Source organism: Vulpes lagopus, chromosome 6 (assembly GCF_018345385.1).
Source record: "Vulpes lagopus strain Blue_001 chromosome 6, ASM1834538v1, whole genome shotgun sequence".
Lineage (NCBI taxonomy): Eukaryota > Metazoa > Chordata > Mammalia > Carnivora > Canidae > Vulpes > Vulpes lagopus.
The window spans coordinates 11155145-11179218 of NC_054829.1; the positions used below are offsets into that span (position 1 = coordinate 11155145).

General features: G+C 53.9%; 1 protein-coding gene across 3 annotated transcripts in view; it reads left to right on the top strand.

Moving 5' to 3' along the window:
* Positions 1–24074, top strand: part of CCDC88C (coiled-coil domain containing 88C) — a 121055-nt gene that overhangs the window by 8713 nt on the left and 88268 nt on the right. The window contains exon 1 of one of the 3 annotated variants that reach the window (XM_041758694.1): positions 5644–6040. The exons of the other annotated variants lie outside the window; for them this stretch is intronic. The gene's annotated coding sequence lies outside the window, so the exon portion shown is untranslated. Of the gene's footprint in view, positions 1–5643; positions 6041–24074 lie in introns of those variants that run through there. 3 annotated transcript variants of the gene reach the window in all.

Here is a 24074-nt window from a genome sequence, read left to right on the forward strand (position 1 = left end):
CCTGTCAGCATGAGGAGGAGCCCTCGGGCTGCCGTGGCTTGCTCTCTGTCCTCATGCAGTGGTTGCAGGTTCTGAGGTCAGCCGAGATGACGTGCTGCATGCTGGGCCAGCTCCTGTTGGGGGCTGTGGTTGCTGCAGGAGCCCTTCCTCTGACTCTGTACGAATTAGCAGATGGAGGGGGTGGGAGTGGATAGTGGGGTGCGTGAAGGAGGCTTACTGTGCTGGGACGCTTCCCTGCACAGCCAGTTTTTCAAGCCACCTGTGCTCACTGCGTGGACCATCAGTGGCCCAGCACCATGGACTTTCTGAGCTGTCCCTGGGAAGCTTAGATCTAGCCCCATCCTCTTATCCACACATCCCCAGAGAGATGTCAACCATGCTGAGGAGCAGGTGCCTAGGCTAGCTGGCTCTGTGGGGCTGAGTGGGTTTGTTTTGCTGTCCGAGGGGCGCCACACTCAGGTTTGGGCATGCTGTGGACAAGCAGGGAATACTCAGCAAGGGTTTCCGTGGGGATGGCCACAGGCAGGGGAAGCTGAGCAAGGGTTGTGGGGCTGCCAGTGAACTTGGTTCTGGCCATCTGGGGGCTGGGCCCGTGGTTCAGCATGCACTTAGGGCTTGAGCCCTATCCACAGGCACTGTGGTGAGCAGGTACTTTTGATGCTGTGTGCTAAGTGCCTGGGGAAGTACATGGTGCAGGTTGCTCGAGAGATGCCTGACCCAGGCTACAGAGGAGTGGGGAAGGCTTCTTGGAGGGGAGGGGGCACTGAGCAGAGTCTTGGTAGGTGATGGAATTTCCATGTTTTGAGGGTCGTGGGAAGGAGAGAAGGGGAAGGGGTGTAGAGGTAGACAGAGACGTGGAGGCACAAGACCGGCCTGTTCTCGTTCTATCAAGGTCTGAGTTGTGCAGTTGCTCAGGTAAAGGTCTGTTTCACCATGTTTCAGGTGAATCCAAACTTGAGAGGAGATGAACGGGAAAGATACAGAAATTCAGAGCAGGCTTGAGAGGCTGGCCAGAGCCAGTGGAGAGAGCTTGACAGGTGTGTCTTGGGCCCCAGGTGTGCTGGGGAGGTAGTAACCTCTCCCTGATGAAACTCCCAGGTGGAAGGAGCTCTCTGCGAGCAGCACAGAGCAGCCAGGCTCTTGCTGCAAGCTGTTGGCCACGCAGAGGCTGTCCTCTGGCCCAAGAAGTCACACCCTAGGGGCGAGCAGCAGCTCCTGACAGTCCAGACCTGGGCTGGCCCAAGGGAACTTGACATCGTGTCAGTGTGGAAGCAGATTGCCACTGTGTAGAATTCCAGAAGATGAGACGTGGGGGTAGGAAAAGAGGAACAGGTCTGTTCTCAGGGCCCAGAAAGACCCACAGGGAGAGAGGAGGACCCCGCATCCTTGTGCTGCTGTTGCATTGTTAACCCTGAGGGCAGGGCTGCTGTGTGTTGAAGCCCAAGCCTGGAGCAGGTGTGGCTGCAGGCACCAGCTAGAGGCTTCAGAGCCGGCTGTGTTCTCAGGCGCCCCTGCTCCCTGGAGAGAGCTAGCGGGCCTCTTCCTCTCTGGGCTGACATGGGTTACGTGTGGGTAGCTCTGAATATTTTTGTTTTCTTTCCAATTTATTGTAAAACAGATGGGAGTCCTGGTCTTATAAGTAATGTATGCTCTTTCTGAATAGGAAAATAAGTAGCAAGAAGAAAAGAACCACCCACAATCCCACCATCTGAAGACAATCCCTATTAATATTTTTACTGTTTCCTTCCAGTTTTTGCATGAATAGTTTTTGTTTCTTACTGTTGTGGTCATGCCGTATATACAATTGCATATCCTGCCTTTCTCCCTTCTACCTGACTTTAAAGCGTAAACATAATTGGTTATGATTATGAAAGGTCACTCAATAAAGTTTCTGAGAGGAGTCCTGCCCAAGTCCTCCTGTGAACGTAGCCCTCCAGGCTGTGAGGGCTCAGGATGAAGCAAGACACATGTCATTCTTTCTATGACGGTGGTGTTCTGGAAGGGCGAGAGCTTGCTCCCGAGTGAGCGGGACTCCCGCTTACCTGTGGTATGTTGGTAGACTCTTTGAGCTCACAGAGTCCAGCCTTGGGTTTTGTTTGCCAAGCAGTGGTTCTGCCCACTGGCCGTCCCCTCCTTTTCCGAGGCACCATGGGGCAGGGGCAGTTAGAAAGGATGGGGGAACCCTTCTTGTGTGTTAAGTCTGTACTATTCAAGGAAGCTCAAGTTTTGCCTCTGAAAACCTGTGGAGACAAGGATCCTTGACCTTATCCTTCCTAGGGCAGAGGGTAGAAGGTGGGCGAAAACCAGCATGACCAGACTCAGTCTGACCCCTGGTGTGTTCGCCAGGGTCTCAGGCTGCCTCCTGACCTGCTGCTTGGACTTTTCTGGGGTTGGGGGCTAGCACCTGCGTTTTCAGAAGTCCCCCCAGCTGTTGGTCTTGCCATTTTTCCAGCAGGCTTGGGAGTCAGTGGGTTTCTTCTCAAAGTGTGGTCCTCAGACCTACAGCATTAACATCACCTGGGAAGTTGTTAGGTGCAGACCATCAGGCCCTTCCCCAGACGGGCTGGGGAGGTCTAGTGGGACGTCTTGTAAGCCCTCCAGGTGGTTGTCATGTGCACCTGTAGGAACCCAGGGTTGCAGTGTTCCTAGAGATGTCTGCAAGAGGCATCTTCAGCTGATCTCCACAGAGGGCTCCTCTCCATCACATACAACAGGGGACATCTCATCTGTCCTGGACAGGGAAGCAGAGAAGAGAATGCTTGGTTTACTCGATGCCTTTTACACAAGAAAAGGCTGATGGTCCAAGGTGGAGGTAGCAGCTCCCGGAGGGGCCTACGCAGACCCAACATCTGCTGAGGGGCCTGGAGGAAAGGCAGTCTTTGACTAGACCTGCTCTCTGCCTCAAGCCACCTGGCTGGCCAGCTCATGATGCCTGTTTTACTTGCTCATCAGCCAAAGTATTTTTTCATCTGAGTCGTTGTCTTTTTTTTTTTTTTTTTTGAGTTACATTTTGGATTTATAGAATGATTTTTTAAATATTCAGATTCTTGAGTATTTACATTAGATGTGTGTTCATTAGCTAGTGGGGCCGGTGGGAAAGTGCATCTAATATAAACAGAAATCCCTGGTACAGCAGTGGCTGATGAGTGTTTATTCTTTGAGGCTTGTGTGTTGGTGTCCCACTGCCATTCCCTGGCCTGGCCTGCTGGTCATGGGAGGTTACTGAGGCTGCTTTGGCTTTTATGCTGGTGGGAAGCACTTCAAACATCAGTCTGGATAAATTCGGTGTGTGTTGATCTTTGTTGTCAGGTATACATAGATCTCTGTCTTGAAATCGGGACCCGCAGGTGGATGGAAGGACCCAGCTGCAGAACTTACCCTGACATGAGGAATTTGCAGAGTCTGGTTGAGCGCCCGTCATTACTAATCATGTGTTGGGAATAGTCGGTCTTCCTTGTCTGGGCCCCCTGGGTTCCCATCTGTCCAGAAGATGATGGGCCCTCGTGGGTCTCAGCTTCCATAGTCACGCGATGGCCAGAGACCGCCAAGGTTTACTGGTCATTTCCAGGAAGCTTTGTTTTATGAGGTCCTTGAACATGGCTCTTAGGAGCTCTGGTCTCTTGCCATGGTTGGAGGCCAGGACCAACCAGAATGTTGTTTGTATCTCAGAAGAAATAGCAGAACGAAGGTGCCTGCCTTTGGCCCAGGGCATGATCCCGGGGTCCTGGGATCGAGTTCCGCATCAGGTTCCCTGGATGGAGCCTGCTTCTCCCTCTGCCTGTGTCTCTGCCTCTCTCTCTCTCTCTCTCTCTCTCTGGCTCTTATGAATAAATAAGTAAAATCTTAAAAAACAAAAAACAAAAAACAAAAAGTAGTACAGATGGTTCTGATGAACTTGTATATCAGAAATAACTATGAACATGTGACTAGCGTTCATATATCTACTTTAGGCTCCCCCCCCCCCCGCCCCCGCCGGCAAATAAAATTCCTCTGATTAAAGCCCCCAGGACACCACTACCATGTCCAGTTATCCTTCCCTCCCTCTCTCCCTCTCTCCCTCTGTCCCTGGAGATAATCCCCATTGTTAACTTGGTGAGTATCTGGTTCATGTCGTTAAATCCTTGGTCCATGTGCGTGTGTCTGTATGTGGACATATATCCATGTGTCGTTTGGGGTGGTGCCTTTATTTTTTTTTTAAAGATTTTATTTATTCGAGAGAAGCAGAGGGAGAAGCAGGCTCCATGCAGGAAGCCTGATGTGGGACTTGATCCTGGGACTCCAGGATCATGCCCTGGGCCGAAGGCGGCACTAAACCACTGAGCCACCCCGGCTGCCCTGGGTGGTGCCTTTATTTTTTTTATTTATTTTTTTTTAATTTTTATTTTTTATTTTTTATTTATGATAGTCACAGAGAGAGAGAGAGGCAGAGACACAGGCGGAGGGAGAAGCAGGCTCCATGCACCGGGAGCCCGATGTGGGATTCGATCCCGGGTCTCCAGGATCGCGCCCTGGGCCAAAGGCAGGCGCCAAACCGCTGCGCCACCCAGGGATCCCTGGGTGGTGCCTTTAGATAAAACTTCCATACACTGCCTGTACCTTTTCCCCACTTGGCCTGTTTTTGAGATCTGTCCATTTTCGGTGGTGGCTGTTATAGATAAGCATGGGCCGACTAGTTAAAATTAGAATTATCTCTGGAAATGCATGCACTCGGGTTGAGAAACGACTTTCATCAAAAGTAAGAATAGAAGGAAATGTACATTTGATAGGTTGGTGGGAATGTGGCCGATGTACTCTGTCTCATTTGTGTGCTTGGTAGGGTGTAAAGCGAAGCCTCCCCGGGTGGGTATGACCTGCTTTCATGGATAGGGAGAGGGTTCGGGGGAACTTAAGAGCCCGCACTGGCCATTTCTGCAGCAACAGCAGAATTTGCCTTATGAATTATACGGTGTATCAAATTTGCAGGGGAGAATTTTGTTTTTATTTTTTTGTTTTTATTTGTTTTTATTCTTTAAGGTTTATTTTATATCACTATAAGCATGAGCATGAGCAGATGGGTAGGGGCAGGAGGTGGGGTGGAGAGGGAGAGAAACAGAGAAGAGCAGATTCTTTGCTCAGTGCAGAGCCAGACACGGGGCTCGAGCTCATGACCCCGAGATCAGGACCTGAGCTGAAATCAAGAGTTGGGCGCTCAACTGACTGAGCTTCCCAGGCGCCCCTCCACCTTTGGTTTATAGAGGAGGGCTGTGAGACTTCATGGGTGGAGAGGGAGGATATTCTTGATTTTGTAGCTTATATTTATATTCTGAGGACGTTAAAAATAATATATTTTTTTAAAGATTTTATTTATTCATGAGAGACACAGAGAGAGACAGAGACACAGGCAGAGGGAGAAGCAGGCTCCATGCAGGGAGCCCGACGTGGGACTTGATCCCGGGTCTCCAGAATCACACCCTGGGCCGAAGGCGACGGCGCCAAACTGCTGAGCCGCCCGGGCTGCCCAAAAATATTTTTATCATAAAAACAAGATTGGGAGAAACAAGGAGGATGAAGTGCACGCATTACCTCACCACTTAGGGATGCCGTGGTCACCCGCCCATCTTTGGTCTGTGTGCACGGGGCGTCACGGTGTGGGTTGGAGCCCTGGTGCTGAGCGAAAGCTGCTTTCTTTTCATTTGCGGTGCAGGGAGCGGCTCCCCGTGTCGCTAAACGTTCCTGCCCGGAATTTTAGCGTCCAGGTGGCGCTCCGTCGTGTGGCTCTGGGTATGGTTGGTCCTGAGTCCCCTCCGCCTGGGGATTGTCAGCACCACCACCGTGCTGGGTGCCCAAACCTTTGACCAGACGTTTCCGGTTCCGTGGGGTCGAGGCCTGCTGCGGAAGCCCCGGGTCAGAGGGCGTGAGGGTCGAGGACTCCGGCCCTCGGCGCGGGCACTGCCTTCTCACAGGCCGTGCGTTCCTCGCGGAGCTGCCGTCGTGCCCGTCGCCTGTCGGGACGATGAGCCTTCCCTGGCCCCGCCGCGGGCTGAAGGGCTGAGCTTCCGAGGTGCGTCTGGGCGAGCTCCCTGGTGTGGGGCTGTCGTCGGGTGCTGGCTTGACGACTCGGTGGTGATGGTGAGGCGGGGCGGCCGGCGTCAGGGATCGCCCGGTCCCATGTCCCCCGTGGGAGCGCTCGTTCTGCCCCGGGCCTGCCCCAGGCCCCGGGAGCTTGCCCGGGAGCCGTCTGTGTACAGTTCCACCGGAACCGTCCAGACGCTGTTGGAAGTGAGCCTGGGGGGCGGTGGTCTGCGGACCCCTCCTTTCCTCTTTCCCTCATCTCACTTCCTGGCCCTCGTCGTTGTCGTCTCTAAGGGTTGTGGTGGAATGTGGGATGGGGAAGCTCCGGGAGCCCAGAGACGTGGGTGACCCTTGCGAGGCGCTGCCTGGCTCTTTTCCTTGTCCTTAAGGCCGTCCTCCGTGCCCCGACGCGACATCCGGTGGTGTGGGGGAGAGGCTCTAACACCCCGGGAAGGGTGAAGCTCATGGGGAGCTCTCTAATGGTGATGCTTGCCCCGAGCCTTAGGAGCTGGACTGGCACAAATTGGGGTGCCTGGGGGGGCGTCCTGGGGCTAGGAACAGCACCTGCAAAGCTTTAGAGACTAAGCTAGCCCCGGGGGTGATTAAATCACTGCAGGGCGGCTAGAGGTTGAGTATCTTTGCTGGGGGTGATGGGTGAAGGAGGAAGACGATGAGGTGCCAGCGGGGCGGATGCCATGCTGATGAATTGACGCTTCATCCTGAAGCACTCGAGAGTCTTCGGGGAACATTCTAAAAAGGAGAAAATTGAAGAAAGGAAATGCAGGCACTCACCCACATCAAGAATGGATTGGTATTGGGAAGGAGTAGGGAGTCAGGGCAGATCCTGGGGGCCTGGACCAAGGGGGGGTCAGAGGGGAGTCCCACAGACACCTGTGGGGTGTTGCCCATGTGGGAGCATGGACTGCACTTTTTGCACACTCCATCTGGGGTGAGCCTCGGGGGGGGCGGGGGGGTTCTGCAGCAGATCTGCCCCCTGCTGCCACCAGGACTTGGGGGAAGGGTTCAGGGCCATCAGATGGGGCTGAGTGAGGTGGAGGTGGAGGGGGAACTGCAGCAGGGCAGCAGCTCTCAGGGCCGCTAGAATTCCCTTTGTTTAGGCCAAACAGAAGGCATTAGCTCCTGACCTGTGACTTTCCCTGTCCTGCTGAGCAGGGATGGAGCAAACTGAGCTGGGGACGCCTGGTCATAGTCCCACCCAGACCTTTCCAGAGGCAGGTTTTGTTTCTGCAAAATGGGAGACCAAGTGTCAGTTGGACTTGATTTCTTTGGTGTTTTTTTTCTCCCTTTTGGTTCTAGAAGAAATGCTGTCGAGGCATATTGAGAGCAAGCAGGGACTTTGAGATTCAGCTTTTTGCCCCCATCAGAAGATTGAGAGAAGGCAGCAGTGCCTCCTGCGAGCCAGGCCTTGGCACCGTGGGGAAGAAATTGCTGTGTCCGTTTGGCAGATGAGGCAAGTGAGGCTCGTGGAGGAAGTCGGAAAGGCAGAGGACAGCCCCAGAGAGCCGAGGCTTTCTTGGTCGTCAGCTGTGTGGTGAAATGTCTTTCTAAAAACTAGGCTCTCTGTAATCCATCGTGTAGGGAGAGAGCTTGATGTGGGCAGAGCCATGTCCTGTGAAGGTTGGCAGGGCTGCTCAGGATCCATACTGCCGCTGGGCTGAGGTGAGGCCTGGGCCGGAGCCTCACATGGTAGGCCAGGCTGGGGTGCTGCTCCCCAAGGGGCTCCTGGCTGTCCCCCCCCACCCCCAGCCCTGTGTTGAAAACTAGATTTCATACCAGCCTGGGGCCCCAAAGGAAGGAGCTGGATTGCTTCAGGCCGCTTCTGAAGCCAGCACTTCCGGGGTTAGGCCACAGGTGGGATACAGGAGTGGCTGGCCTCAGGCTGCAGAGAATGAGGGCTGATTCCGGAGGGTGGGGAGGGTGAAAGGTGGGTCTGATATAATTACTGGAGCTGGACCTCAGCCAGGCCGATGGAGGCTCAGGGCCAGGAGAGAGAGAGAGACCGACCGAGACTGAGGAGGTGGGGAGAGCATGTGTCGACACTGTCCTTCTGGTCTCTGTGGGCTCCTCCTGTTGACCTTGAGTCCAGACCTTGAATTGCTGGGGCTTTTCTTCCTGTCCCCTAGCTGCAAGCTGCACCACGGCGCTCCTTCCCTCCCGGCCCTTGCACGCAGCACTGCACCCAGGTGCCCAGGACGGCCTAGGCGCACCCAGGTCTCTTCTGCATCTGCAAATCCGAACTTTGTCCGGCTCCTCCCCTTCCTCTGACCGGCACGTGTCTCCAGAATCCCATTCCTTTTTTGTTTGTTTGTTTTAAAGATTTTATTTATTTATTCATGAGAGACACAGACATGAGACAGAGAGAAAGAGAGAGAGAGAGAGACAGGCAGAGACACAGGCAGAGGGAGAAGCAGGCTCCATGCAGGGAACCCGATGTGGGACTCAATCCTGGGTCTTCAGGATCACACCCCCGGCCAAAGGCAGTGCTAAACTGCCAAGCCCCCCGGGCTGCCCCAGAATCCCGTTTGTTTTGCGTGTTCTTTCACCAGGGGTTGACTTCTCCACCTTCTGTTCAAGGGTTCTCTGAGTGTGTGGCCGTGGCTTTCCAGAGGCGTCCTTTTACCAGCCCTACTGGGAAGGTTCAAGCATCGAAGAGACCTGGGGGTGGACGTTGGTGTGGGGGGAGGTCCTTTCCAGCCCCCAGTCCGGCAAGTGGTTTGCATTTGTGCTTCCAGCAAAATACGACCTAAATCACAACAGCGGAGCGCCCAGAGGCTGAGGATGGGCCGTGATGTTCTTAGGGGGAGCAAATTGGCCTCCTTTTCAGTTAGTTTGTGTTCATTGTGGGTTCAGAACTGGGCTGTGCATGTTCAAGGGCCTGGAACCCAGCACTGCTGGGTGAGCCACAGTAGAAACTTACTTCGTAGTGCACTAGGCACCTGTGGGGTTGCAGGAGGTAAGAGGGAACCATTCCTTTGTGACAAGAAGGAGGGAAATGGATTTCTCCAGTTTTTAGTGAAAAAAAAAAAAAAAAAGTCTCTCCCCTGCCTTGGGTTTTGGTGTTGAGTGCCAAGATCAGCATGTTGGACGTTACAACTACTTTGTCAGAAGGAGTCTCTGAAGAACTTGCCCGGGCAGGCTTCGCCCCTCCGTGAAGCCGCCCGCATGGCTCACCTCCAGGACTAATAAGTTTTTGTTGTTCAACTGTTCTTTTTGGAAAAGGTGGAGTTTTTCTGCTACTGTGCCGTCACACCCAGGGCCTTGGTCCTTTCCTTTATGACATGACTTGAGCCATCTTTCTGGTGCTGAGGAGGGTGAGGAAGTGCTTGTCTTACATTGGTGGGTTCACCAAGGATGACAGAGGTGTCAAAGAGGCCCCCAATCTGGAGTGTGTTGGCGATGTTTTGAGGGGAGGCAGAGGCTTTGGAAGGGCTCCTGGCTGCACCCTGCAAGGGTTCTGTTGGCTTGGGATTGGGTTTCTCAACAGGTTAAGGGGATGCGGCGGGGTGGGGGTGTTCTAAATATAGGGCCGTGCTCCGAGGGAATGGGGGGAGGCCTCCCATTGCTTCTGTCCACCGCGAAAGGAGAACGAGGAACAAGGTCTCCTGCACTCAGGGTCTCAGAATTGTAACTCAGCGAGTACACATTCGAGAGCGACCAGGGAAGTCTCCCACTTGTGTGGGGGAAAGCAACGAGCTTTTATGAGAAAGAAGGAAGGGGTAATTACATGATGTAGATAAGGGACGGAAGAGGGGGGGAAAAAGGCTCATCCGGGGCTGACTGTTTGAGCTGCTTCTGATTACTATCTCATTGATTATTTTATTGAGGCTTCCAAACAGAACAGTTCCTGGTATATGTGTTAATTAACTTTACTGTCCTAGGTTACAACTGCCTGTCACTCTGTTGAAATTTTATGAGCAGTTGCCTATAAAACTGTGGCCACTTTGGGCCCAGTTCAAGAGTTCATCAGTTGAGCTTGAAAATGGGATCTCTCTTTTTTTTTTTTTTAATAATAAATTTATTTTTTATTGGTGTTCAATTTGCCAACATACAGAATAACACCCAGTGCTCATCCCGTCAAGTGCCCCCTCAGTGCCCGTCACCCATTCACCCCCACCCCCCGCCCTCCTCCCCTTCCACCACCCCTAGTTCGTTTCCCAGAGTTAAGAGTCTTCATGTTCTGTCTCCCTTTCTGATATTTCCTACCCATTGCTTCTCCCTTCCCTTCTATTCCCTTTCACTATTATTTATATTCTCCAAATGAATGAGAATGAAAATGGGATCTCTTTTGTCCAAAATTTTATACTTCGTTGGGTGCCACCTGGCGGGGGCCTGGCGTTGGCTCTGGAGGGGGGAGTAGGCAGGTTTGGCTTCTCAGCTGGGGGTAGGAGCTTAGCCACCGCCCCCTGGAAGCGGTTGAGCCACCTCAGAGCTGGGGGTGGGGGGTAAGGGCCGGAAGGTGAGCTGGAAGTGTGGGGGCAGAAGTGAGGGCAAGCTCCACTGCTTCCTCAGGTTGGGTCACTTAATTCTTTTGAGGGTCTAGAAACTCAAGTGTCATTGTTACTAACAGTGTGACTGAGGGCACGTCATTTGACTTCACATATAACAAACCAGTAATGCCATGTTACAGGTTTTCGTGACACTCAAATAAAGTAACGCCAGGTTTCCTGGAATGCCTTGGGGGCTCAGCGGTGGAGTGTCTGCCTTCAGCTCAGGGCATGATCCCGGGGTCCCAGGATCCAGGCCCACATCTGGGCTCCCTGCAGGGAGCCTGCTTCTCCCTCTGCCTAAGTCTCTGCCTCTGAGCTGAGTATCTCTCATGAATAAATAAATAAAATCTTAAATAAGAAAAAAGAAAGAATGCCAGGTGTCTTGAGTTGGTGAGCCCTATTGGTGATGGCTCATGTTCCTAGGCCAACTTTGTAGTTGGTCTGTGTCCTGCAGCTGGAAGGGCCAAGCAGAGGGGATGGAGCAAGAAAAGCAGCTGCTTTTCTCTGCAGAGGCAGATGGAGACGCAGTTCCTTCAAGCTCACCGCTCACCTTTGTGACCTTGGGCAGCTTCATCTCCCCAGAGTCTTTTTTTTTTTTTACCTGAAACGGGGATGTTAATAGTGCCTACCTTCAGGACCTGAGGAAGGTTGAACAAGGGCCTTGCTCAGGTTCCATGCTGGTGGGTGAGGGTGAGCTGCTCACTGGCTGGGTGGAGGGGTTGTGGGCAGATGCGCCTCTCTGGGCCTGCTGCGTTGATTTATTGGCAGGCGAATTATGAAGGGTCCCCTCCACGAGGTACACTGTGACATGTTGGGATTGGTCCCATAAGCATGCACGTAGGTGTTTGACTTGCCCTTACACATGTTTCTCCTTTATGGGTTTTTTTTTTTTTTTTAAAGTTTCCTATGTGCTTACAGAGCACTGAGCGCCTTAGACCTGTTATCTCACGGTTTTATCTGCCACCAGCAGTGAAACATCTTAAAGGCAAGCTGTGCGTCTCTGTGTCTCATCCGCACACCAGCGCGGAAGCATGTCTGCTGTCGGCATGTGTTAGAGACAGTATACACCACAACAGAACCTGTGACTCGGGAGCAAGTAACTCAGAAGATAAGTAAGTCCCAGCATTCAGGGAACTTGTTCTTGTACTTACTGTGCCTGGACCGGAGAGGCTAGAATGGCCCTACTGAGTCCCCCTGGTTGCTCCTTCGCAGATGAGTCTTGGAGAACAGGGCCTTGCTGTATGGGTTCTGTGTCCCTTGAGTGCCTGACATATCCCGGACATAGGAGCGGACCATTAAGGAGGTCAGAGATGCAGTGCGGGGGTGGTGGTAGTGGTGGTGGTGGGGTGGCTGGCGTCTTTGAATCCCGCTCAGCTTGTACAGGGGTCCCCTGCTGCTTTCATGCCCCCTTGTCTGCTTTTCATGTGGTGTTGCGCTTTGCTGATGGAGATGCCATATGTCAGGTCCCGGGGAGGCTCCGTCCCTGGGGGTGGAAATTACATTGATTGTTTTCAACTTTGTCTAGCCAGCTTGGCTCCCCTGAGCTTTGTAGTGTGTAGGCTTAATGATGTTGAAACTTTAAAAATGAATGCCTCCTTTCCAAACCACAGCAGCCGAACAGGCTACCCATCCTGCTCCTGTCATCAGTCAGAGCAACCTGCTTCCCTGTACAGCTTGGAATCGTGGCTGCTCCGGTTTTCCAGAAAGTATGAAGGCATTTCGGCACTTTGTGTGCTAAGTTGGTCTCCTAGATGCCCTCCCCTCCCCCCCTCTTCGGTGAGAATGTGTGATGTTGGAATTTTATAGACTAGAACTTACAAGGTTGTGCTTTTTTCACATGGAAACTAAGTTGCAGTTGTGGATGTTCCAAGGTTGAGATGCCAAAAGAAAGAGCTAGTGGTTTCTTTTTTCTTTTCTTTATTTATTCACAAGAGATTCAGAGAGAGAGGCAGAGACCTAGGCAGAGGGAGAAGCAGGCTCCCCATGGGAAGCCTAATGGAGAACTCGATCCCAGGACCCTGGGATCACGACCTGAGCCAAAGACAGACGCTCAACTGCTGAGCCACCCAGGGGCCCCTGAGCTGGTGGTTTCTGATAAGTCCAGGCTCCTTAGCCACCTGGGGCAGTCAAACCCAAACAGCTTGCCTATGCTTTCTGTGGGAAGCAGATGGAGATTGGGGTGTAGGTCACCTGGGAGGAGGAGGTGCTTACATCTGATGCTTCACCTGTCATCACCTGTCATCCTGATTTTTTCCTTTGGGAGGTAAACTGTGAGGCCGCCTTGACCTTGTCTGCCCCTAGCCTGTATCTTGGTGGGGGGGGGGGGGGGGGCTGGACAGTGCCCTCTCCATGGTTCTGCAGACAGCAGGCAGGGGGGTTGTTCCTCCCCGGGGGCAAGTGATCTGACCCCTCCAAGCCATTTCCTCTTTTGTCCAAGGGGGACTGGGAGGATAATCAACCTCCCCGGTCAGAGGGTGTGTGCCAGCATGTGAAATGCCCGGCGTGGTGCCTGCTGCAGGATTGGGGCTGCTCTGGGTGTACCGCACCTGTTACCAGGCTGTAGCACTATTTTCGCTCCCCCCCCATGTCCACCCTTCCCCTATACTCCTGTGTCTTGTCTTGGCACTTTCTCCCATCGGAGCACCTTCCCTTGCTCCACCTCTTTGACCCTGATCCCCATCATTTCAGCTCCCACCTGCCTTCTCTGGGTCCTGCACCCTTTTGGAGGCTTTTCTCAGGGAAGGAACTGGCAGCCTTTGCCCTCCCAGGGACTTGGAGGCAATAAATGCTGGGTGGTGGGCCACCATACCACTTAGTGTGATCCCAAGAACTATGTCTGAAAGAAACAGTGCACCTGGCCCATCCGAGGGTCCAGAGCCAGCCTGAGAACTGCCCGGGGCAGTTTTACAAAACAGGCTGTCCCCCACTGTTCTGCTGTAGTGTGTTGCCTGCAAGGAATCTCTGGTCTTTAGTGACACTGGGGCTCAAAAGGTGGGATAATTGATTGCTTTAAAAAAAAATATATATATATATATAGGAGTTCAGTTTGCCAACATATAGCATATCACCCAGTGCTCATCCTGTCAAGTGCCCTCCTCAGAGCCCGTTACCCAGTCACCTCATCCCCTCACCCACCTCCCTTTCCACTACCCTTTGTTCATTTCCTGGAATTAGGTGTCTCTCATGGTCTGTCTCCCTCACTGATATTTTCACTCATTTTCTCTCCTTTCCCCTTTATTCCCTTTCACTATTTTTTATATTCCCCAAATGAATGAGATCATATAATGTTGTCCTTCTCCGAGTGACTTATTTCACCCAGCATAATACCCTCCAGTTCCAACCACGTGGAAGCAAATGGTGGGTATTTGTTGTTTCTGATGGCTGAGGAATATTCCATTGTATACATAGACCACAGCTGCTTTATCCATTCATCTTTCGACGGACACCGAGGCTCCTTCCACAGTTTGGCTATTGTGGACATTGCCATACCACCCTGAACGCACCTGATCTCGTCTGATCTTGGAAGCTCAGGATAAATGATTTCTAAAGGCAGAGTCACTTTGATGAGCTCTTTAGCAGACTTTTTAAACAGAGAGTTATCAGAATTGTCACCAACGGAGCCTCCTTCTTCCTGTGAAAGTTCCCTCCTCTGATTGTGACTGAGGTTTCTCTTCTGCTCTTGGGAGGTCAAGGTCAGGACCTGGGGGTTCCATGTTCATAACCACCCCCCTACCTCCAAAGGGTACTGGGTTGGGTCCTTTTGGGAGTTTGGGGGTTATGTGGTGGGAAGAGGTGATCCAGTGCCAAGGTTGTAGGTCATGCTGCGATGTGATGAACTGGAGGCCATTATGCTGGGGAAGTAAGCCAGTCACAGAGACCAATACTGTGTGATACCACTTATGTGAGGGACGTGGAGCGGTGAGACTCCTGGACATAGCATGCGGCATGGTGGTTCCAGGGTCTGGGGAATAGGGTGGTAGGGATCGGGGTAGAGGTTGAATCTGTAAGGTGAAGAGGAGAGTCCTGGAGCTTGGTACAACAGTGTGAAACGTACTTAACGCTACTGCGCCCAACCCTTGAGATTGGTTGAGATGGTAAATGTGAATGTGTATTTTAGGCGGTTTTATGCTGTGTCTTCTACCATAGTTTTACCCGAAAAAAGGACTGACCCCGACACCCTTTCCTTCTGGAGGCTCCCAGTCCATGTCCACCTTCTGGTTCTGGTGGGTGACCCGTGACCCAGAGATAGGAAATAGGATGTTTCCTCTCCTTTCTCTGGGCTTTGGGAGCGTCCCTGTATTGTTTTGGATTTCTGGGTGTGTTTTTAAGTCCTTTGGGCTCTGGGAATCCCCATAGCAAAGTGAGACCAGCTGTTGGGGTTGTGCATACGGTACCTGGAAGTTGGCCTCAGGGACACTCTTTAGGAGGATGCTGCAGAGGGTGGCTATGGGCGTTACTTCCTAGGGTCTGACAGGATTTGAAACAGCCAGTGAGAACACCAAGAGGTTGGACTGGTGGATGTGCGAGAGAAATGTGGGCGTCACAGCCCCCCAGGGTTTCTGCAGGGGCGGGGGAGGGGCTTTATTTAGCATTGATAGCTGGGAGAGGCCAGCTTGCATTATTCCTGCACTTAGCACCGAGCTCTGGGCATGCGCTGAGTGTCGCAGTCTTACATGGGTCCCCACCTTCTCTAGTACAGTAATGAGGTGGAGACGCTAAAAGCATAAATTAAGGGGGAAATGGAAGGTTTTTGTGGAACGTGTGGCTGTGCGCTGGATGCCGGTCTCAAATATCTTCTGAAGGAATGAAGAGCACATCCAGTAAGAATGTATGTGATGTTGGGACGCCTGGGTGGCTTAGCAGTTGGGCATCTGCCTTTAGCTCAGGGTGTGATCCCAGGGTCCTGGCATCGAGCCCCGCATGGGGCTCCCTGCAGGGAGCCTGCTTCTCCCTCTGCCTGTGTCTCTGCCTCTCTGTGTGTCTCTCATAAATAAATAAATACAATCTTAAAAAAAAAAATGTAGGTGATGTTAATCATCCAGAGCTTGAAATCCTGGCCCCAGTCTAAAAGCCGTGTCTGTCCCGAGAGGTGCCTAAGTGTCCACATATGGCTGGGAGAGCAGGGTCAGTTTCAGCATTTCTTTTCTTTTTTTTACTATGTCTTTTTTTTTTTTTTTATCCCCCCCCCCCTTTTTGCTTTGTTTTAAAAGAATAACCTTTCCACCCAGAGTGAGCGTGGGGGTTTTTCCACATCAAAGCAATTAATCTCAAGTCTGGGCAGCCAAGATACTCCTGCAGATGATGGATAGTCCTAGGAGATGAGGACTTTTTAGAAGTTCTTGTGTAAATCAAACCAGGATTAAATTGTCAGACACAGAACCAGTTCCTTTTCCCCTTGAAGTCTTTTGGGTCTAGGTCAGTGGCTCCAGCTTTGAATTTGGGCTCACATCTGTCTAGAAGAGCGGTCAGTGACGTCCCCCGCCCCCCCCTCCACCGCCAGAAGTCAGGGAGGATCTGAGGGGGGATCTGATAGTGGAGGGGACTGCACACAACCCCCCTCCTCTTCCTATGTCAGAGTCTGGACCTGGATGGAGTGTGGATGGAGGAGTTTTCTCCCCCCTCCCCCAAGCTGTAAAGGCCCCACTCCTCGCAGCTGTGAGCTGCCAAGGCCTTCATGTGAGCTCATTAGACCCTCCTCTAGGTGGAGGACAGGCCTGTGTTCCTCGATCTGTCCTGGATCTGTTGCTGGTCTGACGTTCAGGCTGATATCCTGCCTTGGGCTGGCGAACAATTGCCGGGGGAGAGGTTCCTTTTCCATCTGGAAATGAACTTTTTCCGTGTCCACCCCTTTCCCCCCTCCACGAAGGAGATGTTGACCTGTGCTACAGGGCCAGGTATCTGGACGCTTGCCTTTCTGCCCCTACTGCTACCATGGAACAGGGCGGTAATCAGAATAAAACTTCAGGTGAAAAGAGAGAAGGCCGACGTCTCCCTGTCATCCTGCCAGCTCAGCACATTAGAGTGGCCCGTCGTCCTCTCTCCCTCCCAGCCTGCGGCTCTTCCCTGGGAAGGGAATCTCTGGCTCGCGTGGGGACAGCTGGGGGTTATTAATACCCCATCTTCACACGGGCCCCAAGGGGGAGGAGTCAGCCTCTCCCCAACCCCCCCAAGCATTCTTCTGGGGCACAGCCCACCGAGAGAACAGATCTCATTCTTTATTTGGCTGGAACGTCATGTGTCAGAGTGTTTCGAGCCTTTTTTAGTCATTTTCTGTGCTGCCCAAGGGGTTGACAGTGTGCTGTGTGTATTTCTTGTTTACACATGGGGTTGAGAGCTTACTGTGAGCATCTGAGTTCTGTTCTGAGCAGCAGACAGACTCATAGTCTGCTCCGGGAGGTTGCTGTAATTTGGGCCACGCAGAAAGGGTCCTGGGTCAGCACTGAGAGTCACGATGGCCGAGTGTGACAGACACCTTAGCCCGGGGCATTTGGGGGCAGGTGCTGCCTGGGGCCTGCCTGGATCCCAGAGTGCAGGGAGCCCCAGGCCTGGAGGCAGCAAGCGTCCAAGCTCTGGAAAGCTGTGCAGAGGGTTTTATGTGGGGGAGAGAGAGGGGGTTGGGGTCAGGATCCAGGAAGCAGGAGAAGGGCTTGGCTGTGGGCACAGCTGCACGTCGGTCCCTGAGTAATGGGACTGGGATCTGGGGACGCCCATTGACTGGTGCCCCCTCACTCTGATCCTGTTGCGGCGCAGAGGCGGATTTGGGACAAGCTTGGGACCTGGTGAACGTCCCTATGTGGTGCTGAGGCTCCGCAGGCCGTTGCAGAGGTGTGTTTCCAGACAGGCCGTGGCTGGGGGAGTGGCTGGTTGAACGGGAAAGCCAGGAGGGAAGTGAGGAGCGGCCCAGTGCTCTCACTCTGGAACGCCCGAAGCTCCTGGAACGAGCACATAGGCCCTCCCGTCCCCGAGTGCCGCACCAGGCTCTTACAGGTCCCGTGGGCTTGGGTCCCAGTACCGCGTGAAGGCCCTTAGGTGCCTGTACCCACGTGGGGGTGATGAGCCGCCAGGCCGAGGAGCACTGGTCCTGGGCCGCCTGCCTCCCCTGTGTAGCCAACGGGGGACCGAACACGAGGCCATTGAATCATTTTCTTTCTCGTCCGTTCAGCGGTTCGGAGGCAGCCAGCTGCTGAGTCCAGGCCCCGAGGTCTCGGCACCCATTTCCCTCCTGGCCTTGTTTCTCGGTCCAGCGTCACCCCAGGGATCCTTGTGAGGTCGTGGAAAGTTGCCGGGGTGGCTCCAGCATGCCCAGACTGCTTCTCGGTGCTGTTGTGCAGCCTGACAAGACAGGGCAGGATGGCTCAGGCCTTTCCGTGTGCGTCTGACTTTGGAACCTGGGGGGAGACGAGGTGAGCTCTGCTCTGCGTGCCCCCTTCTAGGGTGGTTTTGTCAGTCCGCCTGGCCTGAGCGGGTTTCTGGGAGCGGACACCGTGGAGCCGCAGACGTCACCTTAGCCTGTGGGCCAAGCGTCCCAGGGCAGGGGACCAGCTCCTCCACCTGGTGTTCCCAATAGGGCGCTCAGGAAAGCTCGACTGTTCAGGCAGGAGACCAGGCGTAGCCTCCAGGGCTTGACCTTGGCCTCCAGGGCTTGACCTTATCAGTCAGGTCCATTGAACCCGAACTCCTAGTGTCCTGGCCCCTAAGGATAAGCCTGGAAAATGCATGGTCCTGGTAGAGACCTTGGAGGCTGTTCTTAGGCAAATGTGTTATTCCCGTTTTGGTGTAATTATATCGTTTTAGGCTTCAACCACCCAAAGGGGTTATCCCAGAGGGTCAGGCGCTCTTCCCATTTTGCTCCTTCTCTACTGAAAGGCTTTTGCAGAAAACCCCGGGTGCTCTGGTGCTCATTGCTCCCAGTCACTCCTCAGCTCCAGGCTGGCCACCTCTCAGAAGACCCTTCCTCTGCTGAGCGCCTACTGTGTGCGCCGCACTCTCACTGGTGCCCCTGAGAAGTTCTGCGATGAGGGAACTGGGGGTGGGGGGGGCGGCAGGGGTTCAGCAAAGTACCTAGGCCAAGGCAGCGCCTTCACAAGGTTCAGAGCGGGAACAGCCTGATGGCAAACTTCTCAAGCAAGTTAAATGATCTTCGCACGGACATTTTATGTTTGCAACCCCACGGTTCATTGTCCCTTCTGACGCAAGCCCTCGCCTTAGAAGCTGCCTGTTTTGGGGGTGCCTGAGCAGCTCTGTTGGTTGTCTGTCTGCCTTTGGCTCAGGCCATGGTTTTGGAGTCATGGGATCAAGCCCCTCGTCGGACTCTCTCCCCCTCTGCTGACTGGCGCATGCACGTGCTCTCTGTCAAATAAATAAAATCTTTAACAGAAACACCCGAGACTGCCCATTTTGATGTGAATGCACCAACAGCTGATGTCACCTTGGGCTTGTCACTCTGCTATTTTGTGGTTCAGTTCACCTCATTTGTAAAATGGGAATCACGACACGGTTGGACTGAGGATAATTAAGCCCATATAGTTAAAATACCCAGGAGAGCACCTGGCACTTAGTACCGAAGTGTTGGCAGTCACTGTCGTTATTGCATCTGATGGTAGAAGATGCCCAGACCAGACCATGGCATTGGGTCCGTGGTTGCCTTCTCTGGCAGAGGTGCCGCAGGTGGTTCTAAGGCCCCTGAGGTGCTCGAGGAGGCAGAACCGACCCCCTGGGTCCCTCAGGTCATCCCAGTGCTGGATGCGAGGAGGGAGGGGTGCCAGCCTAGGGAACTGGTGAGGACCCCTTTGGATGTGAATAGTCCCATCCCGCACTGTGATGTGGGCATTGTAGGAAGCCTGCACCAGGCTATGCAGGCTGCATGGGCAGTAGACAGCTTGGCCTTTGCGACAGAAACTGTCAGCCACCAGAGCAGTGAGGAGTCGAGATGTGACCGTGATGAGGACATGTGTCCACGCCCGTGCAAATACACACTCATCCTGTTGGTTCTGGCCTGAGTGAGCTGGCTACGTTTACGTAAATTGTAGGGTCATCGTGAGAGCAAATATGCCAATAATCACCAGGAGACCTATAAAAAGTACGAGGCGGATGGTTCAGGTATTAGTACCCCTGCTTTACAGATGAGGAGTCGAGGCCTTGGCTTCATTTCTATTGCAAAGTGGTTTACTTGGGGTTGGTCGCAGACGGCTCATGAGTGTCAGACCTGAAATCGGAAGCCAGGCCTTTGTTGTCTTGGTGCGAAGTTTTCCTCTGTGCTGCGTGGCCTCTGAAATAAAAATGCATGTGGACAGTTTTGGAAGTGATGAGAGAGGTGGGCACAGATGAGCCACAAGCAGCCACAACAGAAAGGGACTTTTAAAACCTGGGAACAGGGCAGCCCTGGTGGCTTAGCGGTTTAGCGCCGCCTTCAGCCTAGGGCATGATCCTGAAGACCCGGGATCGAGTCCCACGTTGGGCTCCCTACATGGAGCCTGCTTCTCCCTCAGCCTGTGTCTCTGCCTCTTTCTCTGTCTCTAATAAATAAAATCTTAAAAAAAAAATTAAAACCCAGGAACAGGGGTGCCTGGGTGGTGCAGTCTTGGTTAAGCCTCCAGCTCTTGATTTTGGGCTCCCAGTCATGATCTCAGAGTCATGAGATGGAGTCCTATCGGGGGCATCACATTCAGCGTGGAGTCTGCTTTAGATTCTCACTCTCCTTGTCCCTTTGCCCCTCCCCTGCACACAGACCCATGCATACACTCTCTCCCCCCAACTCTGAATAAAATAAGATCTTTAAAAAGCCCCCAGAACATCCAGACCCCAGTTGGGTGCACCCTGCACTTCCCAGGAAGGACGCCAGCTTCTGGCTTCAAAGCCATCCACCAGCCAGTGACCTGAGGCCTGCCTCCAAGCACAGGTGTCCTGAGGGCCGTGGAAGAGTGGATCCCACCAGCAACCCCCCTCCCCCCTCATCCCTACCCCTGGGGCCAGGGACATGGCATGGCACCTGGCGAATTCCCACCCAGTACCCCTGGCTCCCTTTCTGAGTGAGGCTGCAGGCAGCTCCCAGCATGCCTAGAGACTGTCGTCTGCCAGAACTAAAGGTGGCCTGAGTCACAGGCTGGACGGAGACGGGGTGCCAGGGAGCACAGCCCCCTCTGGCAGAGATGGGGAAAGGCTTGTGGGGACTCTGGTTGGATGACAATCATTGGTAGACTTCTTGTTTTCAGATTGTTAGAAGTAGCCGGAGTCCTTCAGATAAAACAAACCCTGGCCAGCCTACTACTTCTCGCCTGGAGTTCCTGTGTTTCGGAGTCTCACAGACCCTGAACCTAAATCTAAACCTCAAGGACATCCCTGCCTGGAGAACTGTGCTCCTGGTGGACCTTTTGTGTCAAAAAGGGAGAATTTGGGGCCTCCTGCATTAGACTCCCTGCTCAGCGGGGAGCCTGCTTCTCCCTCCTCCTGCTTGTGCTCACTCACTCTGTCTCCATCAAATAAATAAAATCTTTTTTTTAAAAGAATTTGTGGGTACCGGGCTTAACAATGTGGTTCATTAGAAGAGGCTCTTGAGGAGCTAAGTGCTCACATTGCAGTTTCTTTGTGTGTGTGTTTTTATTTTTTTATTATTATTTTTTAAAGATTTATTTATTTATGATAGACATAGAGAGAGGCAGAGACACAGGAGGAGGGAGAAGCAGGCCCCTGCCGGGAGCCCAATGTGGGACCTGATCGCGGGACCCCAGGACCGCGCCCTGGGCCAAAGGCAGATGCCAAACCGCTGAGCCACCCAGGGATCCCCTGTGTGTGTGTTTTTAAAGATTTTTATTAGCACGAGGAGGAATATGTAGAAGCAGAGTCCCCACTGAGCAGGGAGCTGACCTCGGGGCTCCATCCCACAACCCTGGAGCCCAAGGCAGACTTCACCGACCCCCCAGGGAGAAGTTGCTTTGAAGGAAAACAAAGGAAACGTCTGTCTTTGGAGAGTAGGGACTGTATGGTCCTTTGGTGCTGTGCTGGGTGGATGGTGACCTAAAAGCCACCCCCGCGCCACGGGTTTGAGGCTTCACCGGGTTCTGCTGTGTGTCCCCTGTGGTTCTCTTGTGGCCGAGGGCACAGTGGGCCTGGATCCACATGGGCTGTGGCCAGGGAGGAGGGGAGCCTGGCGTCCGGCGGGTGGCTTGTGAGCAGCACCCCGATGAGCCAGTGGAGTAGCCAGATGCGCAGGAGCATGTGGCTGATGGAGTCCCGGGGGTGTCACCGAGGAGCAGTGAGCTGCCCTCTCCGTGCTAGTGCATCCTTCATGGGCGAGCACTGAGAGTCGGGTCTTCCCTTCCAAGATTATCTGGAGGAGCCTGGGCACGCGGGTTTTGATGTGCTGATTGTGTGACCTTAGTGTGTGACCTTAGTCTCCCACCGTGGGCCAGCTGCGGTGCTCTCAGGTCGGCCCCCCAGCATGCCTGGTGTGCAGGGCCTGCCATGGGGCTCTCAGAAGGCCGGTCCTCACCCAGGGCACACACGGGTCTTTGTAGTGGAATGTGAGGACGCTGCCTTTCTGCAGGGATTCAGTGTCACCTGTTGCTGGCAAAGGTCATACACATAGATGAACTTGTTTCTGTCTCACTGTGAGAAAAATGGATCTCACTCTAGTGGGAGGCGATCGCGTTTCGGTGGCACATCCTCTCCCCTGGTGGCCCTGCTCCCTGTCCTAGCACGCAGCTGACAATAAAATGGTTTATAACCTGCAGGAGGGCTTGTGTCTCTTCCCTGCGCTTCGTCCCCCCCAGGGCAGTGCTGTTCCCAGGGGTGTCTGGTTTCCCACCGCTGTTCACCAAGCGCGGTCTCTAAGCGGCGGGAACTGGTTTTGCAAAGTAAACGGATACTTCCGTGGGGATCCTTCCCAATAAGGATGGGGCAGCTTAATAAGTTACTGGCGGACCTTTGAGGAGGCCGGTTGACCCTGGCTCCTGGCCTTTCCCCCACCCCCATTTTTTCTCTAGCTCCTTAACACTTGAGTGCACACCCAGAATGCGGCAGAGCCTTCCCTTTCCTGGGCGTCGTGGGGGAAGGGCTTGATGGGCACAGCCGGTCTAGCCTGGGGCCCTTCACTGCGGGCCCCGCCCCCACCCCCACCCCACCTCCCGCCCCAGTACGGCAGGCCTGGGCAGTAAACAGACCCCTTGGGAGACAAGCTTTCCCACCCACCTGCCTGTTCTGGGCTGACTGCAGCAGATGCTGAGAAGGGGGCTGTGAAGTTTCTTGTGAGGTTTGGCAGGAAAGCCCTGGGGGCTCAGGAGCCTGGCAGGTGCTGAGAAGGAGGTGCAGTGAAGCATGGGAACCAGACCCTGGGGTGCTTCAGCGGCCCTCAGCCTGAACTTAGGGGCTGTGGCTGGTAGCTTGAGAGGCTGGGATGAGGGCAGACAGCCCCAGCCCGGGAGGGTAAGGACCTCATGAGTGTGGCTTGAGGGTCAGGGGCAGGCCCTGAGGCCGTAGCAGCTGCCTCCTCTTATTCCTACGCACAGAAGGGGCCGTGTGTCCTGAGTGGGATAAATCGGGATTGAAGCCTGGTGTGGGCGAGTCTATGCCTCGGGTCTAGGAGGGCCTGTGGTCTCCCTGTGGGTTTTCTGTAGGACCCCAAGGGGACCATCCACTTGGGCTTCACCCCAGGCTGAAGTCAGAGGAGTTTTTATTCCCTAACCTTGGCGACTGTGTCTCTGCTCCTTCTCCGCCCTCACTCTCAACTGCTGGATGCCTTAGGGTGTGTGTGTGTGTGGGGGGGGGGGATCGACGTGGGCGTAGGCCCTGGGGAAGGATGGATAGATAGCCAACATCACCCCATCAGGGTGCTCGGGGTGAAGGTACTTTCAAGCAGTGGAGGCAGAGGCTGAGCTGCAGGCGAGATGGTTTTGTTAAGGGCTTCAACTGGGAGAGCACTTCAGAGTCCAAATACTCCAGTGGGAGTGGTGGTGGGGAATCACTTGTTATTTTGTGCATAGTCCCCTCTGGGTGCTCTGTTGTGGGGCCCACCATGTTTACAGAGTCCTTAGAAGCCTGCCAGCCAGGGAGTGGCTGATGGCTTCACACCTGGGTGCCGGGGGGGAGCCCTTGTGGCAGCCTAGAGTCCTGTGTGAAAGAGGACTAAGAGGCTGTGACCTGGATCTGTGGGACACGGTCTGTCATCAGCAGTGATGCCTGCCACGGAGGTGGGGGGAGGAGGACGACAGTGGGTGTTAACCCCCCCCCCCCCCCCCCCCGTTTCACAGGTGAAGACACAGAGGCCCAGAGACTAGCTCTGTGTTGACCAAGAGTCTGGAACTAACACCTAAGGCTGCTGAACCTGAGCCCAGTGCTCATCCTTCTACCTGGACTTGGAAGAGCCCATCCTAGCTGGAGACTTCTCCTACCCCACCCCCTACACACACACACACACACACACACACACACACACACACACACACACACACACACACGCTTGGCAGGGCTGGCCTGAGGCAGGACAAGCGGAAGCTGCTCCTTCAGCCCTCTTGGTGATGG